The sequence below is a fragment of the Rattus norvegicus genome, chromosome 5 (genome assembly GCF_021556685.1).
Source record: "Rattus norvegicus strain SHRSP/BbbUtx chromosome 5, alternate assembly SHRSP_T2T, whole genome shotgun sequence".
Classification (NCBI taxonomy): Eukaryota; Metazoa; Chordata; class Mammalia; order Rodentia; family Muridae; genus Rattus; species Rattus norvegicus.
Genome location: NC_141538.1, coordinates 8356265 through 8375915, shown reverse-complemented (window position 1 = coordinate 8375915; position 19651 = coordinate 8356265). Strand labels below are relative to the sequence as shown.

The following is a 19651-nucleotide window of genomic DNA, read 5'->3' as shown; positions in this document are numbered from 1 at the left end:
TACAACTACTTCTGAGAATAGTTAAGCATTAATGGAAGGCAACTATTCTAAAATTCATGAATTCTATAAAACTAAGTGGCCTGGGGTAGGAGCTGGAAACATTCCAAAAAAAAAAAAAAAAGAGGTTTCCAGTGCCAGTCAACAGTGACATCACACCGATGGGGATAAAGAAGGGCAAAAAATTGGCATTATTTACCTTCCAGTATCAGCAAAGACGTATGTGATAAGGGTTGACAAAGGAAGTCACTAAGAAGGAACTTCACAGAGATACCTGAACTGTGAAGCCAAAGCACAGTGAGGAGAGATTCAAGGACGGAGAGGACTGAGAGTCAGATGAGAACTAAGTCTCTCCAGGGAAGATCGTTGGGACCAGAGAAGCATCCATCTCAAGCATCTTGGCCCCGGTGCAGGACGGACTGAGAAGAGAGAAGGGTAGACAGGAAGATGTTTTGGAGGAAAATAGTGTCAATGTCTCTTGGCCAGCATGGAGCCAAGATCTACGCAACCTTTCAATTCATGTCTGCTTTCTTTGAGATGGGAGGCCTTGGAATTCTGACCCTTCTACCCACAGGGCACAGCCTGAAGTCAAACCAAGCATTTCAGGTTTGAATGTATATCCTGGACCATGTTTACATCCTTAAAATAATCTGTCATCATATGTTCTATAGCCTTGGGGGTTGTTCAAATCATGCTAAGTCACCTGTGTAGGATATTTCTATGATCAACAGGAGAACCCTCTATACAGACTGGGCACAGCCTTGTGAGCTTGTAGCTTTTCTGGGTTAGTTTCTTCCAGCTTATGTAGCCACTGTAGATGTGTATTTCTAAGCCATAAGGAGAATTCCTGTGAAATGACAAAGTGCAGGAACATTAGCAGTTGCTGTTGCTCTGGGAGGTAGAATTTATCTCCTGGGATGGAGTAAAGTTTGTATTTGACACATTTTTGCCCATGGTTGGTGGGCTTGACACATTCAGCCCTTTACCACGAAGCTACATCCACTCAGAAGGAGGGACTACAACATTACTAGGAAAAAGGTTATTGGTTAAATGCAATTGTTTAGAGATGAAAAGCTAGGTGTGGTGATGCATGCCTTTAATCTCAGCCCTCAGGAGGCAGAGGCAGATAGATCTCTGTAAGTTCACAGCCAGCCTGTTCTACATAGTGAGCTCTAGGACAGCTAGGGCTACATTCAGACACCTTGCCTCAAAAAAAACAAAAATAAAGTAAGTAGATGAGATTATAAGGAATTAGACTGGACTGTAAATCAAATGACAAATGTGCTTATGTGAAGAAGGTAGAGAGTAGACTGGTACAATAGCAAACCAATGAATGTTATCCCAAGCAACCAAGAAGAGTCTGGGCAGACAGGGAAGGGTTCTCTCTTAAAGCTTTCATGGAGGGTGAGGCCCATCTGGCTCCTGATTTTAGACTCTTAGTGTCTAAAGCTGTGAAGAGTACAGATATGTGCTATGTCCTAGTGTTTCAGGGTTGGATAGCATATGGCATTATAATGTTTACTGGTTCACAGGTGACATAGTTTGTGTAAGAACACTCCATGCTGTTTACCAATAGTGGCTTTCTTTACATGTATCCCCAACCCACTCATGAACATAAACTTGCTCTAAGACATCCAGTTTGTGTGCATTTGCCACTGATAGCTGTGATTGTAGTCAACACACCACCCAACAAGAAATGCTTATTTAAAAGGGAATCTTTTGTTTTTAAATTTGCTAAGTGACAACTCATTCAGGGAGAAAGTTCAGAAAGAGATGGTTCTGGAAGGAGAGGCCAGATCTGATCTGGAGTTGTGTGCCTGGAGGAGTCACTTTTTTGCTTGGTCATCTGCCAGATTGGGATAGAATGGAGACAAGAAAATGAGATCACTCATGGGAATGTATCATGTCAGCACACAAGGCTGACTGGGCCCCAAGGACACTGGACAGCATGAGCTTGTAGCAGAGAGACAGCAGGAAGAAGACCAAGCCAAGGCAGAGCTCTAGGCTCTGTTATTGGGAGCTCAACTTGAACCAGAGGACTTAAGGCAAAAGGTACCAGCACTGGCCAGAGGTGGCCCAGTTACAGTTCATTTGGACAAGAGGAATAGCAAGCTTAGGATTCTTTTTGGGTGATGGGCTAAAACTTGGTAATTGCCCATTGGTCGTGGGTGTCTTTTTGTACACGAACATCCCGACTTTGTACTGGGTGGACTAAGGGCAGTCAACTCTATCCATTCAGACATCATTGGCTCACAGCCTTGTGATGGCTGTAGGTGCTTGGTCTTCTGGGATAGCACAGGGTTGAGTAGGGTAAAAACACACACACACACACACACACACACACACACACACACGCACACTCATTCCAGGCAATAGGCCAAGTTTACCCTCTATTATGGTCTTAGACCACACAGTTCTCAAACATGTCCACATGTGAGGCTGAGCAGAGTCTGCCTCAAAGGTTGAGACAACTGACACAGAAGTGATGTTAATACACAGATGCTAAGCTTTCCCTCACCTTTTAGTCATCCATCAGTAAAGTCAATGCTGCTTCACATTCAAGTCTCTGTGAAGCATCCTAGACAAGTGTTAGGATAACTCCTGCATCAGATGCTATTTTACAAACTTAATGTGTATGAATGAGCTATATATATATGTATATATATATGTACAAATATAGATGAATATGTGTGTGTGTCTGCATTATTTTCACAAAGTAATAATATTATTATAACTTATCTGCTGATACCCAAATGAGGCAATGTTCATGTAGCTAGGATTGAGAATGGAGGTTACCGATTGGGAGGGAGAATTAAAGAATCAGTTTAATAGGTGGAGTTTTTGTTTGGGAAAGTGGGAATGTTCCAAAAATGGTGGTGATGGCCACACAACACAGTGACTTAATAACACTGGGTTCTACTCTTGAAAATGCTTAAAATTGTAACTGTTGGCCCTACTGATACAAGAACTCAAGCATCTGATGCAGGGGATCTAGTGTTTTAAAGACAATGTGGCTATACAGAGTAAGACCTGTCTCCAACAAACCAACTATCCAAGTCTGTTTTTTCACACCCTACAGCTGTTTATGGAAAATGGCAAAGAAGCCAGTGTTACATATGGGCCTCATCAAGGGTTGGCCTGCTTGACTCAATGCTTGTGCAGAATAAAGCCATGAGAATCACTCCAAGAAGAGGCAGGTATGGGGAGTTGAGGCCTTCAGGCAGGACCCAGGGAACAGAGTTGCTCAAGACCTTGAAAAGAGGAGAAAAATGGGCTTGAAGAGAGAAGAACCTTCCCTTTACCCCTAGACATTCAGCAAGCAGATGGGGATGGAGGCTTTCTTTTTCCTTTTCACTTGCAAAGCTGCAAATTCTGAGCCTCGTGGCCGCTCCTGGCTCATTTTACTCTGTATCCTTGCTTTCGGCTAAGTGAACCATGTTTGGCCCAGTGGTCCAATAACAAAGTCCAAGGTTTCATGCTTGTCTGGCCTGGAGCCCATCTCTCTCTCTCTCTCTCTCTCTCTCTCTCTCTCTCTCTCTCTCTCTCTCTCTCTCTCTCTGATGAAGACATATAGATCAGCCAACCATGGGCTAGAGACAGGAATCCCAGTCCCATCTCTGGCCTGTCAGGGCTTGTAGTCTTTGTTGTATATCGTTGCCATGGTGATGACTGAGGACAACACCTGGCCAAACAGGAGTATGCCAAAGGCCCACTATAGCAACAGTGAAGGGTGGAGAGGGTATTTCCTGGACTGTCAGCAGAGCAATTTAGAGACAAGGGCCAGATCTTAGCCAGCAGGCCCCAGAAACTTGGAAGTATTTGACCCAGAGTTTAAACCACAAGGATGAAAATATAATTTAAAAAAATGGTAGAGTTGCTTTTGAAACTTCTGTTAATAAATGTCAAAGGGCTCTTGGTAAGTTAATGTCCTGATTCTTCCTTCTGAGGCATGACAACCACTAAGGACATTGGTGTCCATTGCTGGCCCTCTGCAGGACTCATAACTGCAGCCAATCCACAGAGAGCTCCTAAGATGGTGCCCTGGCTGGGTGGAGACCAACTGTTCACCACAGACCGTGGCAAGAGCAAAGTCCTAGACAGTAAACATGTCTCCAGTTGGTGGCTTTCTCCTGAGCACTGCCCACCGATGCTAACTCAGGCTGAGGAGGCAAAGTGTTTTCCTCTGCTACATTCTCTTCTTTCTTAAAAAAAAAATTACAGTTTTAAATTTCACATTCTGTGATCTAACTTCCCATTCCCCACTTACAAACAAATGACATCTGGCCACTCTCAACAATAAACTTGGAAAGACGAGACATTTCCTGTTAGTTCTCTCTGTAACCCCTGCTTAAACTTTCAAATTCCTGCAAGAATTGCCTGAAAAATAAATGGATCATTAAAAAGTGAGGAAAGGGGCTCAGGAACCTGCCAGGAGAGCCTTTTGACAGTCGATGCTGATACATTTTTACTAATATCCTGACATTTCTTTTTCAGCAGTGAAAGGCAGAATAGATTTGTTATTCTGCACAACTGCAGTCTTCTCCCTCCTCCCTCTCCTCCCTCTCCTCCTCCTCTTGGCCACACGTTCCCCTTTGGAGACAGTATCTTACCATATAGCCCAGGCTGGTCGCCAACTCACTGTACAATGCAAGCTGACCTCAAATTTAGAATCCTCCTGTCTCAGAGCCATGAGCGTTAGGGTTACCCAAGCACTACTATTCCCAGTTCTGAATTTCCCTCTTCCTCATCTTCAGCTGAACATTTCTTTGGCCCTGAACTCATCTACCATTCAGCAGCACTAGGGCTGGTTACTCCTTACATACAGCACGCCTCGCCTGCCTCTCCCTCCTGTCTAGTTCATATTTCATTGTCCTCAGCCCCCGGGATCTGTCTCCATTCTATTCCCCTGGCAATGATGTCACCCTCATCTGGCTTTATATGTTTATTCTTCTAATAAACCTCCTTTTACTACCTGAGTCTTGTCCTCCCAATCAGCAAATATCTGGGCTGGGGCCATCCCTCATGTGTCAGCATCATCGTCACGGTGACTTGCCAGATGCAGGGTAGATAACCAACAGGTCATCTAATTCCCCTGCTGTCTCTAGTGGGAGTGCTGTGGTGTCTCCACATGCACAGATGAGTAATAGGCATCGTTGTGTTCAAACTGCCTAAGGTGAAACGTAGAGAGCTGGAGAATGTCATTGAGCACCTCTATATATTAACTCAATACTTAGCAAGTGCCTACTTTGTGCCGAGTGCTGTTCCGGGCTTAGCAAGAGAAGCAACTGGTAGCCTGAGTGTCTCACCACAAGTGAGTGATCTACAGCCTAGTGCCTCAGTGCACAGTTACATCCTCAACCTCAACAACAGTGTGATCACACACAATCTACTTAACCTCTCTGAAAACTGGGCACAAAAACACAGAAAGCTCAGACAATGGGAACAATTACTCTTCATCAAAGAGTAATAAATTTTACTAGCAATTTTACTAAATCTTGTCTAGCAAGGACACTATTAACCATTTTTTAAAGATTCCTCAGTGTGGGAGAAAATATTTGCTAACCATATAAGTACACATTTGCAAAGATAATCAACAATTAACATCCAAAATATAAATCAACCCCTAGAATTCAACAACAAATCCCAAACAGCCCAATTTGAAACTAGGAATCGAGAGCTGAAGCTGCAGCTCAGTGGGAACGTGCTAGTGTCCCAGCACATGCAAGGGCTGGAGTTTGATCAGCATGAGGCAGACAAAAAGTTTGACCACATGTTTCCTCAAAGAAGTAACCTAAGTGGCTAGGTTTCTAGTCAATATAGAAATATAACTAGTCATTAGGGAAGGAGGAGTGAAATATTAACTTTAATATTTCATTATTAAAATATTACATTAATGAAATATTACTTCACAGCCATTAGGATACTGAGAATTTTATGGAGAAAATAGTGGTGAAGGTGCCAAGATAGAAGAACTGTTGTTTTGCTAGTGGGAAGACAGAATGGGGTCATCACTGGGAAGAACAGTAAGTTAATTATGGGATTACTATACTTTCTAGAAATCTCATGTTGGACAGCCGAAAGCGGAAACTTATATGATGTTTGAACAGATATATGAATAGCAGTATAAATTCAAAGTGTCCCCAAAGTAGAAGCAACTCATAAATTCACCAATGAGTGAATGGATGACCAAACTGTAGCTTATACATGTAGTAGACTATTAGCTTTAAAAAAGATCATGAACTCTTGCTACAACAGATGAAACTCAAGCTAAGTGAAACAAACTAATAGTAAAAAGAAAACATTGTATGATTCTATTTATACAAGGTACCTAGAATAGCATTGAATTACATACCTAAAATAAAATAGTATGTTATATATAGATTGGCAAAATAAAAAACAGGAATATGTTTACTTCACAGATTGATTTAGGGATGAGATGGACTAGTGTTCATGAATGCTTAATGTGGTGGTTTGAATAGGTTTGGCCCCCCATAGACTCATGTATTTGAATGCTTGTCCTTCAGGGAATGGCACTATTAGGAGGTATAGCCTTGTTGAATAGGTGTGGCTTTGTCAGAATTTTGATGTAGATCTCTCAGCTCCTTCTCCAGCACCATGTTTCCCTTCACACTGCCAAGCTTCCCACCGTGACAATAATGGACTAAACCTCTGAAACTGTAAGCAAGCTCCAATTAAATGCTTTCCTTTATAACAATTGCATGGTCAAGGTGTCCCTTCAGAGCACTAGAAACCCTAAGACATCTAGTGTATCCCACGATTGGCTAAATATGCCACCACAGCATATAGAAACAAGCATTATTAATCATGGTATTAGATCCCCAAACTGAGCCAGCCTACTCCCTACATTCCTAGCACAAAACCTTCTGACTTAATTTCTACTTCCATTGGCTTCTCTCCCTCTGGACATCCCACACAGCAGGTTTCAAGGGTGGGGACCCTCTTAATTCAGTTTTACTTCTGTGTGTCTTATCAGAATCAGGCCAGGGAAGGGGGGGATGAAAGAAAGGACGTCAAAGGTTGGTCTTCCCAAGGCTCCCTCATTTATCCATTTGCAGTAATAAATGCTGTCTACATGCTCGTGCATGAGAGAAAATACCTCCATTTTCCTATAGCCAATCAGATTTCAACCCAAACCCTCCATATGACCAGGTAGGAGACATCTACTGACTCTCTGCTCAAGGTTTGTCTTCTAGAGCTCACATCTGACAGCTCCCATAGCTTGAAGGCTGGGGAGCATAGACCATGAGTGCCCCTGAACCTCCACAGGGAACCTCTGAACACACTGTAGGTCGCTGTGGCTGCTGCTTCTGTTACAGTTGAATGACCTACTTTCTATCCTCACCACCACCATTTTCAATCTCGAGGCCTCTTTGTGTTTGTTGGCTGTGCTTTCTGGAAGCCACATTAACCTGTGGCAGTGGGCTGTGGCTACGTTCACAGAGGCAGTCTGCCACCATCGCTCATCCTTGGGCCCCTGGGGGAGCCCTCCACAGCTCCAGGGAAGCCAGCACCACCTCCTTATGTACTCTGAAGTCTTGACACCTGCTTTCTCTTGAGCTCAACCAGAGCTAAGACTCAGGTCCCATCTCTCTCCTTAGACTTCTGTGGGGCTATGCTATCATATCTGGGATGTAGCATAATGACAGAGAGTGAGTTAGGGATTCCTTCTTTTCTTGGTCCCTGCGTAGTCTTTATTAACTGCTTACAGCTCTATCAGATACTGTCAAGTTGGTAGTTTTGGGTGTCTCTCACATGCCTCATCTTTCCAGTCACGCAATCCACAAGGCAGCGATCTCCTCTCCGTGGCTGTCTATCCCAGCTGAAGCAAGGGGTAGGGGGTAGAAGGAAAGGCTAGGGAAAACCGAGATTAATGTTTTTTTAAACTACACATCTCATCTGTTTAATAAATATAAGTTGAGCCTGTCTTTTGGACAGTCACTGTATGGCTACTGTATATAGTACTGGCCCAACTTCAGAAGCAAAGCAGTAACAGTTGCTGCTCTGTGGAGCTGAGAATACAGGGAAGAGCTTGGGGGTTAGAGGAAGCAGCCATGATCTCTCATGCTCTGACAAACTGTGGTCTGCATAGACACACGAGGGGCAATACTGTGGACACACATCTAGGGAAGTCTTTAGGAGAAGTCCGAGCCTACTAGGTATGGTACACGGGGGAGGTAGATCTCTGTGAGTTTGAGGCCAGCCTGGTCTCCAGAGCAAATTTCAGGCCAGCCAGGTCTGCATAGTGAGACCCTGTTTAAAAATAAAAACAAAAACAAAAATAAAAATAAAGACCTACTTGGATGTACAACTTTTCTCTTCCCCTCCTCCCTGATTAAATCTATATTACAAATATTTTCTTACTATATCCCCAACTTTGGTTCATAAAAAAATAATAAATAGAAAACACATCCTGTGGAGTGTGAAAGTCTGCAGAGCCCGCCCTATGACATAATAAGACACACCCATTCCTCAAGACAATGTCATCTTAAACCCCTTCTGTGACTGTGTTAGACATCCTCGGTGCACACAGGGAGGGAGCTGGGCCTTGGTGGGAGGCAGTGCGGTCACGAAGGGTCCACCCTGGCATGTGGATTAACATCCTCTAGAAAGGCTTAGAGACTCTACACTGGATCTTCTGCTGTTTCTTAGGGGTTTTCTATGACATGTTACAACAGACTGGCCATCGCTAAATGGGACATCTTAACGTGGCACTCCCTGCCTCCAAATTCATGACCTGGAAGGACTTTCTTTATTACCCAGTCCGTGGTAATCTGCTTTATCAACATAGCGTGGGCTAACCCATGCTCTAGCTCAGCAGAGTTCCCAGCACTTCCTGCCCTTGTTCCCCTCTGAAGCATGGGTTGAGGACAGAGATCCAGAGTCATCAATGTTTGCAGACTTCCCATCCCACTGGCATCCTGGGAGGTGGTGGGGTCAACTTTGGACAGAGGATAAGGAGGCTGAAGCTCAAAGTCAGGGGAAGCCATGCCCCATAGTGCCTGGCGTCTGGCCTTAGGGTCACCATAAAGGAAAGGCAGCCACACTTGGGTAAGTCAGTCCCATTCTGGGAAGGGACAAAAAAGTGTGAAACTCCTCAGAGAACCAAAACAGAAAAGAGGCTTTTGCTTTCCCAATGCCTGAGAATTGCATTCAGAAAAGTCTTCTCTTTTACTCCGCTTTAGTTATAATTACAAAGGAACAGCTTGCTGATATCCAGTTTTCTGCAGAAAGTACTGTCTTCTGATGATGGATTCCTTTAAGATAATAACATCATTTACTGTTACCAATAGGAATTTTTTCAAGCTTTTATTTAAAAAAAAAACCCAAACTGAATTTTTCCTAAGTTCTTCCTCAAGCCAGAGCCATGCCGCGAGGAAGGCACTGATGTTATCCTCCCTCACCAGCATCTGCTGAGTTCCCCTGTGTACCTGGCTATGGTATGCATTGAGGATGACAGTGTACAGGGCAAAGTTGGGATTTCCAGGGTTATGGAAAGACTAAAACCCTTGAAGAAAAGGAAGCAGCAAAAGGAAGACAGGGCTAGGTTCCCAGGATAGCTTCCACACTTCAACCTGCTCAAACATGCCAAGAAACTGCTCTTGTTCTGAGAAAAAGCTGAAGTCCTCTAAAGGTCTGGAGGCCCTCTCCAACTGTTGGTTCCTTTCCTCTTCTGCCTCACTACCCCACCTCACCCCTATCTTCACCCCCCACTGATGAGATCCCTCTCTTCCTCTGCTGCAAGTCCCAAAGTACCTGAACTTGCATTATCTGTCCCCTTCCCCAGGCACCTGCTCAAGATGCTTCCTGGCTCCTTCAGGCTTCACCTTGCCCATCACCTTGTTGTGAGGCACTGCTCCTCCCAGACTCTCCACACAGCACACTCCATAATCCTTCCTCACTTTGCAAACCTCCACCAAAACATATAGGATCCCACAGGTCTAGGGATCCCAGAAATCTACTGCATTAGAACTTCCTGGGAGCTCATGAAGACCCAACCCTCCGGTCCACCACAATGAAGCCATGACAGCCACTTACTTAGAGACTGATTTATAGTGTGGACTCCTCACTTGGGTTCTTGAGGAAACTAAGAGCCTGGCATCTCTGCTTTGTCCGAGTTACTCTGGATCAGACTCCTGCTTGAGTCTGAAGAGGGATGGCGATCAGTTAAGTAGTGACTACCTGACCCATCTCATTCCCTTTAAGACTGAAGCCATACAGATGAGTAATTTTCTAAACTTGTAGTCACCTGGATTCCAAGGAACCATCAGCAGGGGATAGAACCCTCCTCAGATGTGAACAGCTGTCACTGGTGGGAAGGTCAGGCTCTACAGAAGGAATAACCATCTTAGGGGAACCAGATTGAGCCTCTCACACAGTGACAGTGATGGCGAGCCCTTCAAACCACTCATAGAAACAGAGCACGGCCAATAGTCAACCAGATTACACGTCGACCAGGATCCACTTGACTCTGCATAGCACAGAGGCCTCCTGACTCAGTTCTTCCTCTCAAAGAGGAAGCTCACATGAGCACCCTGAAAATGGGCTGGGGGTCACTAGGCTCCTTTCTTGGCTCCTCTTCCCAATGCTCACTGATCAAACATCCTTTCTCTGCTCTTCTGCATCGCTCGTCCCTTTAGTCAGTGCAGTGGGGTGGATAATGAAGCCTAATTTATCGGAGCCATTAGCAGAGCCCAGCCCTTTGTCCTAAAACTCCAGCAGCAATGCTGTTTTCATGATCCGAAAGAGAAGCCCAGAACTGTGGGTTTAGGAAGGCAGCTCTGGCTTTCTAACAGTATGGTCCAAAGTCACCATGTGGAAGAAGCTATCGAAAGATTTAAGTAGAAAGTGACAGAATCTGACGGAGGTGGCAGGGCTGAGGTGCAGCTCAGGGCTGGAGGACTCGCCTCACATGGCACATTAGCAGAGAAGTGTGTCAGGACTACAGCCAGCATTCAAGGGGACCCACTGTCTACCGTCCCAACGGCAGGGAGAGCACAGGCTAAGTCAGAGGCTAACTAATTACATCTGGAGAGTGGACTTATGTCTCCGTTAGGTTTTGTGAATAAAGTTTTGTTGGAATATGGCCACATCCCTCCCACCTCCACCCTTTGAGTGCTGCTGCTGGAACCTGAGCGGTCCCATTACTAAGTAGAGCGCTCCCAACATGAGGTAAGCGGCACCATCTTATCTATCCTCACCACCCATTGAGAAGGTACGTTGGCTTTACAGGTCAGAGAACTGAGGCTTTCCAGTTCATCTAAGGAAGCACCTCAGACTGCAGCTTCAGCAGTGTCTTTTATGGTTGTGAAGTCGTTGTGAAGTCGACTTCCTACTTCGATGTCTTGTACCCATCTCTTAAAGGGCCACTCCCAGCTGCAGGTAAGGGAATGTCCTTTGGGTGTTTCTACTTCTCCTTTGCTTCCTGTTTCACAGTCAGTTCCTAATCCATAACAAAACAACGCACCTAATCCCAGCTGTGGTAACTGAATATTTTCATAGTCAGTTGCTCTGGCACCTGGCCAAGACTTTTGATAAGCTAAGTGAAATTAACTTCATGTGCTGGGAATTTATTCCCACTGAAGGACACTGTCCAGAGCCTGAGGGGGGGATGTAGGCTTAGAGAAAGCAAATGCTCTCCAGTCAAGGCCCAGGCCACAGAGCCTCCTTCGTGGTCTGACAGCAAATGCTTTCTAGAGGAGGCTAAATCCCCCCCAAGGTTACAATAGCCACTCTGAGCTTTAGCAGACGCTGGTTTTATCAGCTCAAGGTTGAATCTATTTCACAGCAAAGAGGAATGGGGAAGAACCCTTACTGAGCCCTTCCTCCTCAGCTAAGCAGCTTTACAGCATTTCAAAATGCATCTAAGCGGCAGTGGTGGTGCACAGCGCTTGGGAGGCAGAGGCAGGCAGATCTCTGAGTCTGAGGCCAGCCTGGTCTATAGATCGAGTTCCAGGGTAGCCAGGTCTACACAGAGAAATCCTGTCTCAGAAGAACAAAGACAAAAACAAGCAAAGTGCTTTCTAGACAGAAATGAGAACTGCTTTGGCTTTTGCTTGTTTGTTGGCTTGCTTGTTTACTTTTTGTTTTATATTTATTGTTTTGAGTTTTGTTTTGTTTTTTTACTATTTCAAGAAAGGCAATGTAGTGTATGTAGTCTTTACCTAGTCTGAGATTATTTTCTTGCAAAGATTGAGATTAAAAAGGAAGGAGGGAAAAATAGTAAAATTCATCTTAAACATAGTAAATGATAATTCTAGAAGACAGCCATTTCCATGCATGTTAGTCTTAGAACCTCTTTTAGCACCCAGCTCTCCCCTCAGCTTCTCCCTGCCTAGCTGCTCATGATGGGTAGATTAATGTCTGCCCAGAATGCTGTGTGTAGTCCCTGGTGATCGTCCATGGGAGTCTCAAGACCACATCCTTTTTACCTCAAGCCATACCCCTCAGGCCTTAGAGGTCTAGTCCAGGCCAGGTAGTGACTGTTTCACACCAGAGAACCTGTCTAGGAAGGCCATCTACATCCATCTGTCCAGCTGCTCCTCTTATCTGTGAATTCCTTTTCCACAGACACAACCAGTTGCAGTTTGAAAATATTTAGGGTAAAAGAAAACACCCACATCTATTGGAGCATGCACTGATTTTTGAGTAATTATTCCTTAATAACCCTTTATAGTAATGTGCACAGTGCTTTCATTGTATCGGGTGTTGTAAGGAAGCTAGAGATGATTTAAAGTGTGGGGGTGGGTACACGTAAGTGTCTCAGTCATAAAACACACTCAAACGCTATCATTTGAGGGGCTGGAGACATAGGCCAGTCAAGAGCACTTGCTGCTCTCGCAGAGGATCTGAGCTCAGTTCCCAGCACCCACATCAGGCAGCTCACAAACACCTGTAACTCCAGCTTCAGGTCATCTGTCATCTTCTGGCCTCCATGAGCACCAAGACACGTGTGCATATGAACACACACACACGCACGCACACACACACTCACACACACACACCATACAAACGATGTGTGTGTGTTTCCCTGTTTTGTTTATCCAGCCTCTGCCCCTTTCTTTTAAACATCAAAACATTTTAATTACATTTTTTTACCTACTGTGTAAGTACATAGGCATGCACATGCAGAGGCAAACGGCAAACTAGAGATCTGAGGACCGTTAGTGAAGTTCCCTCTTCCCTTCTTCACAGGAGCTCCAGGCTTGGTTACAAGTCTCGGTAACTGTGACTGAGTCACTTTGCTCTTCTTAAGGTTTTAAAACCAACCCTTCCTACTTTGAAAAAAAGAATTAAAGTGAGGGACCATTTTTTTCCTAACGAGGAAGCATCCAGGCAAACAGACAAACAGGGTCCAATAAACCCTAGAATGGGACACTGCAGTGCTAGTTCTGGACAGACATGGGTCTGAGGGCATAGAAGAACTCTGTCCCCAGCAACCCCAGCTCTGCACTTCGCACTTTGCACTTACGTTTGATTTTTATTTCATTTTTACAAACCTTTGGCAATGGCTGTGTGAAGTTCCCAAAAGTAATCGGTGAGTTTAAAATAATTTCAACCAAAATCTTAACATGATTTTTTCCTTGGCACTTGACAAGCTGATTGTAAAATTCACAAAGAACATGTTTAAGAATAACCAAGATAATTGTCTCAAAGGGAGATGGAGTAGGCAAGATGTCTCCCACCTGAGAAGGAGATGGATCTTGAGCGTAAGGTAATTAAGAGGGCATGGTATTGACTCAGGGTCAGATTTAGAAAAACAATAGCTTAATGTTTAGACTGGGGTTTCAGGACAAAGTTGAGGTGGTGTCTCAGCTCAGTGGGAAATGGGCAGGTTATTAAATACATGAAACTGGAAATGTGAGAGGGCCTGAGGTTACCATCTTGCCATCTTGAATCAGACAGATGACAGACAGACAGAAGAAGCACATGTTCAATGTTAAAAAGCCATAAACATTAGAAGAAAATATCATATTAATTTATGACAGAAGGCTTGTAAACCCAAGTTCAAAACTTTAAAAAAAGGCCTTAGAAGAAAAAAATGATAACTATGACATAAAAATAAAGTCTCTTCTACAGTGAGGCGCTAGCATGTCAGACTTCTAGCAATATGGGAAAGTAGGAAAAATTTATATCTCATGAGGCAAAAGGTTAGTTAAAACAAAGAAGCAATGCTTACGAATTAATGGTCACAGATATACCTAGCTCGTTTTTCAAAGAGGACCTTTTAATGAACAGTAAACACAAGGAGTTATAGCCTCAGCCAGGCATGGTGGGAATCCCTGTATAGAGGAGGCAGGAGCAGTAAGATCACAAAGACCAGCCTGGACTATGTGGCCTTCCTCAAAAAAACAAACTTACCCAATTACTTTAGTAAAGAGGGAGATTCAGATTAAAGAACAAGGTTAGGCTGACAATGCTCTGTAACAAAAACCAGAAAACCAGACATGAGTGTTTGAGTTGAGTCTTTTGAGTTGTTGGCTGGGGCCATCCAAGAGACTTTCCTGTCATGTAGGCTGTTGTTCCTGCCCTCAATAGAGAAGTAAATCCCTATGGCTAAAGACACCATGCACTTCAGAAGCAGGACCCAGAGCCCCGTGGGCTGCATCTGACCTTAATGCCTCCCTAAGGACCAACTTTCACAGTAGCAGAAGCTCCAAGGCATCATGCGAGCTTCCAAAGGAGTGAGTCAGACCACATTACTACCTATTATGACCTCTATGACCTCTATGAACCAGATCAGCCCCCCGTAAGCATGAGAACCAAAGGAGCAAGTCAGACCACAGTACTATGTATTATGACCTCTATGAACCAGATCAGCCCCCCGTGAGCATGAGAGCCAAAGGTGCAGTAGTGGCATGCATACATTGGCAGTAACCAACAGCTCTCTAGTTGGACTTTAGACCCAGTCAACAAGAGCAGAGCCATTCCTGGTACTGGAACCCTAGCCAACTACCTGGTGCTAGTGAATTCATGCTGGTTATTAGAGGATGTGCTACAATCTAGGGTGATCCTAACAATATATAAACGTGTCTTTTCACCCTCGGATAAATGTGGTCTTCACTCTTCATCAAGGAAAACTTTTGTGCATTATATGGAGACCATTACAGAAAACTACAATCAATCAAATGCCTTGTTGTGGAGCCCAGTCTGGCTCAGGAAACATTTCTGAAAGGTATTGGAAATATTGTAAAATCAACAGGGTCAAGGAGTTTCCTATGAGATTGTGCCTCATAGAAACATTAAAAGATGCACCCATGAAGTCTCATCAAGGAAGGGCACACCAATTGATTGTCCAGGGCTGAGTTTAATTGTCCAGGGCCATATGCTCAGCCCTAAAAGCATACATACAAGTAACAATATATAGTCGGAACAGGTTATGTTTAGGAATATATGTATATACATATGTGATGAAAAAATAATTAGTGAAAATAGAGGCCATGAATGTGAAGGCAATGGGGAGGGGCATATGGTAGGGTTTTGAGAAGGGAAAGAGAAGCAAACAAAAAAGGAAGTTACGAAGCCCAAAGTAACATTGACAGTGCCTAGCAATACATTTCTTCCTCCCACTCATGGCAACAGGGGTGGAACCTGTCCTGGTTAAATTTTTGTCAACTTGACATAAGCCAGGGTCATCGGGGACTAGGAACTTCACTTGAGAGAGTGCCTCTGTCATCTTGGTCTATAGACAAGTCTGTAGGCATTGTCTTCATTAGTGACAGACAGCAGAGGGCCCAACCTACTGTGAGCAGTGCCATCCCTGGGTCTGAGTTAAATAAGGAAACAGGATAAGAAGTTCAAGGGAGCAAGCCAGCATACAGCATTTCTCCATGACCTCTGCTTTGGATTCTCACTCTGAGTTCTTGCCCTTGCTTCCCTCATAAGAGACTACAACTTAAACTGAAATAAATCTTTTTCTTCCCACAAAACAACAATAACAACAATAACAAAACAAAAACAAAAAGGTCATGGATCACACTATGATAAATTCAAACACCCCATTCCTTCAGGGGAAACAACTTGTCTGTCTGTCTGTCTGTCTGTCTGTCTGTCTGTCTCTATCTATCATCTATCTATCTATCTATCTATCTATCTATCTATCTATCTATCTATCTATCTATCTATCTATCTATCTATCTATCTATACCTGTCTGTTTCATTTATATAAAACACAGCCTGACTGTCTTCCCGAAGGTTGTGGCAGGCAGCTGAGGGTGTTAGAATTCTAGTCCCATGCATACTTGAAGGTATGGATTTGTCCATCTCTGGTGCTAGTAAAATAATAATTTTCATGCTAGAGATGGCTTGGTTCTTAAAAGCGATTGTCATGCAAACTAGAAGACCTAAATTCAGTCCTGAGACCACATGTAGAGAGTCACTTGTGGTGGTATATGCTGTAACCCCAGCACTCCTACAGAGAGGTGGGAGGTGGAAGCAAGAATCAGCCTGGAGCTCAAAGGCCAGCGAGCCTGAAATACATTGTACAGCAGAAACAAGAAAGTTCGGCCTCAACAAGGTGGATGGTGAGAACCAACCTCCAAATTTGTCCTCTGACTCCTACAAGTGTTCTGTGGCACACACAAACCGACATTCACACTCACATATGCACAAATAATATTAATACATATCAAATTTAAAAATAATTGCCATTTAAGAGACTGCACCCCTTGAGTTAAACATAGAAATTGGAAGGAAGATATGTGATTGTACAGCAATTGTTACTGCCCTGGCATCCAAGTTCATGGTCAGTGACCTCATCACATAAGATGTAGGCCAGTTGCTCGGCTCAGCAAACATGTTGTCCAATTGGGAGTAGAAGATATAGACAAGGAAGTCATTCAAAATAAGAGGAATATTTCATGCACTGAAAATGCCCACAGGTGAAAGGCCTCTAAATATGGAGGAGGTCCCAGTCCTGTCACCACAAGGAGCTGAATTCTCTCAGCAGATTACTCCTAGCAATCTCATGATAACTCACGACCATCTGTAATGGGATCTGATGCCCTCTTCTGGTGTGCATGAAGACAGCAATATATAGTCACATATATAAAATAAATAAATCATAAAAGATAGTAAAAAAAAAAATCTGTCAGTTGAATCCCAGGAGATCTGATGCACTCTTCTGGTCTCTGCAGATACCAAACATATACATGGTACACAGACATACACCCAGGCAGACACCCATATGTCCATATTCTTTAAATAAAAAAATTAAAATTATTCTTTTTAAAACCTACGAGTTTGAACTTGGTTGATGAGAGACCATCATACATTTCCATGAAGGGTTCTCTGTGTGCAGAATAGACTAGTCACCATCCAATAGATTCTCTTAAGACTGAGCCCAGCTTAAGCATGCTCCAAATCAGAAGGAACAGTGCCTCCAGGGCCCATAGCACATCCCGAGTATAGTCTTGTTGATTTGTGGTTTGGTGAGAGTTTGTGAGAGAGGTTGCAGGCAAGGCCCAAGCCCCTGAGTGGCAGCTGCTGGCATGATAGATTTATGCTGGACTCCGACTCTTGGGAATGGAGACTTGAGTCTGCAGAAGGCACCATCGTAAACGGGGGTGCCAGGCAATCTGCACTGGCAGCTGACTCTTGGCTCCACAATAAACTCAGCCCTCACAGGCAGTCAGGCCACAGAAATTTATGAGCCCTGAGGAGCGTGTGTGACCAAGGCTGCTCAAAGGAGGCAATACATTGTGCAGGGCCGACTGTCAAATAACATGTTAGGGTTTCTTCAGTGCTCCCAAGACTTAGAGATTACATCTTCAATACATCAATAACTTAGCCCCTGGTTAGCAGGGTGCACTGGGGCATGACTAATCAGCGGATGAAAGTGTCTTTGTGGGGATTAACTTTAATGAAAAGAAAAGGGATAGTTATTCAGGGTTGGAATTCCTCCACAAATCAAAGGGCACACTGACACAACAGGTTCATAAGGTAAGAATGAGGCCATTGTGGAAAATTAAGGAATGGCTACTTTTTATATAAATCACAGTTCAGGGCTCTTTGGTTGTGGATTCCACAGGAATTGGGACTCCAAGTTTTTCAGGTGTATTTAGGGAGGCTGTGCAGTCCTTAAAGAAAACCAGATGTCCTGTGTCCATATTAGCCCTTTCCCAGTGGCTTCCAGTCTGCCTGGCAACTAGCCCATTGTGTCTACAAGAGAGATTGCCCTGCTTCCTCCAAATATGGTGTGCAGAATCCATCCTGAACCTGTTGCCTAATCTGTGAGCTACTCATAGACAGACCATGGCAACGACTGTACTCAGCCTTTGGGCCATGTAAGAAAGGCACTTCTCTGCTCCTCACGGTGACAACAGCTCAAGCCAGGATGAGCCAGGGATGAGCTTCTCTTTAGAACCGATCATACGTATGCCTCCCTCCATGATTTTCAAGTCATACCTCATTGATGTGGTGCTCTGAGAGTAGATATCACTAACACCCTACTCATGCCCAGACTTCATGATTTGAATCTCATAATGAAGAAACTACCAGATAGAGAAGAATTCCATGAAGCAACAGGCTCCTTCTCTAATACAGGGGTTGAAGAACTATTTTAGATTAAGAAAGACCAAAAAGATATGACAACCTAGCTAGGCTGGAGTCTTGCCACAATGAAAGGGCTGTCACACTGTAGGACATATGGCTGTCTTATGAGCTAAGAAATATTAATGATACATCTTCAATCTTAAATTTCCTAAATTTCATAACTGTATAGCAGTATGTGAGAGAGCTCTTGATTTGTCTTGTGGATTTTTGTAGTTTGTGTTTTGTTCTGGGAATTGAACTAGGGCTTCATGCTGTTTGACAAACCCTCTACTGCTGAGCTATGGCACCAGCCCGTGAAATACTATTTTTGTTTGTATGGGATGCACAATACACATGGAAATTTTGGGAGTTAACATTGATGGTGTTTACAACTGAGACCCAAAAGGTTTGTGGGCATGGGAGAAAGCCCAGTGGGTAAAGTGCTTGCTGTATAAATCTGAAGACTTGTGTTCTTACCACTAACGCTCGTGTGAAAAGCCAGTGGTGCCACATGTCTGTAGTCCTGTTACAGGGACATGGATACGGAGAAGCCTAGGTGCGCTTACTAGCAAGCCATTCCAGCGAGTCAGCATAGTTCATGTTTGATGAGAGAGCTAGCCGAGACAGAGTATGATTGAGGAAGATACTCAGTGGGACAAGGAAGTGCACATCACAGTGAACAGGAAGCAGGCAGTGAGAAAGAAGGGCAACCCCTGGCTTCCTGCCTTTACCCTACTCCTTCCAGGCCTACACTCCATGACACAGAGCTGCTTGAATTCATGGATGTTGATTCTCTCTGGAAACACCCCATAGACACGCTCAGAGGTGTGTTTTACAAAGCTCTCTGGAGCCAGTCAGGGCAGTGAAGCTGGCAGTCAACATCAACAATCACATACAAACAGGATTCGAGAAATACAGTGAGATACAAGGTAACCATTTGTGAGGCTCCATGGAAAATGTACAGGAGTTCATTGTACTGTTGTTGCAGCATCTGTGTAGGTTCCAAATGCTTTCAACATAAAAAGCAACAAAACCAGGCCAAAAAAACAAAAACAAAACGAAGCAAAACAAAACACAAAAACAACAACAAAAACCCAAACAAGTT

The 19651-nt window shown here is 43.9% G+C and overlaps 1 long non-coding RNA gene across 2 annotated transcripts in view; it reads left to right on the top strand.

Moving 5' to 3' along the window:
• Nucleotides 1-19651, top strand: part of LOC102555040 (uncharacterized) — a 126269-nt gene that overhangs the window by 12962 nt on the left and 93656 nt on the right. The window contains exon 3 of one of the 2 annotated variants that reach the window (XR_015620596.1): nucleotides 11248-11397. The exons of the other annotated variant lie outside the window; for it this stretch is intronic. This is a non-coding gene — a long non-coding RNA (uncharacterized LOC102555040). The remainder of the gene's footprint in view (nucleotides 1-11247; nucleotides 11398-19651) is intronic. 2 annotated transcript variants of the gene reach the window in all.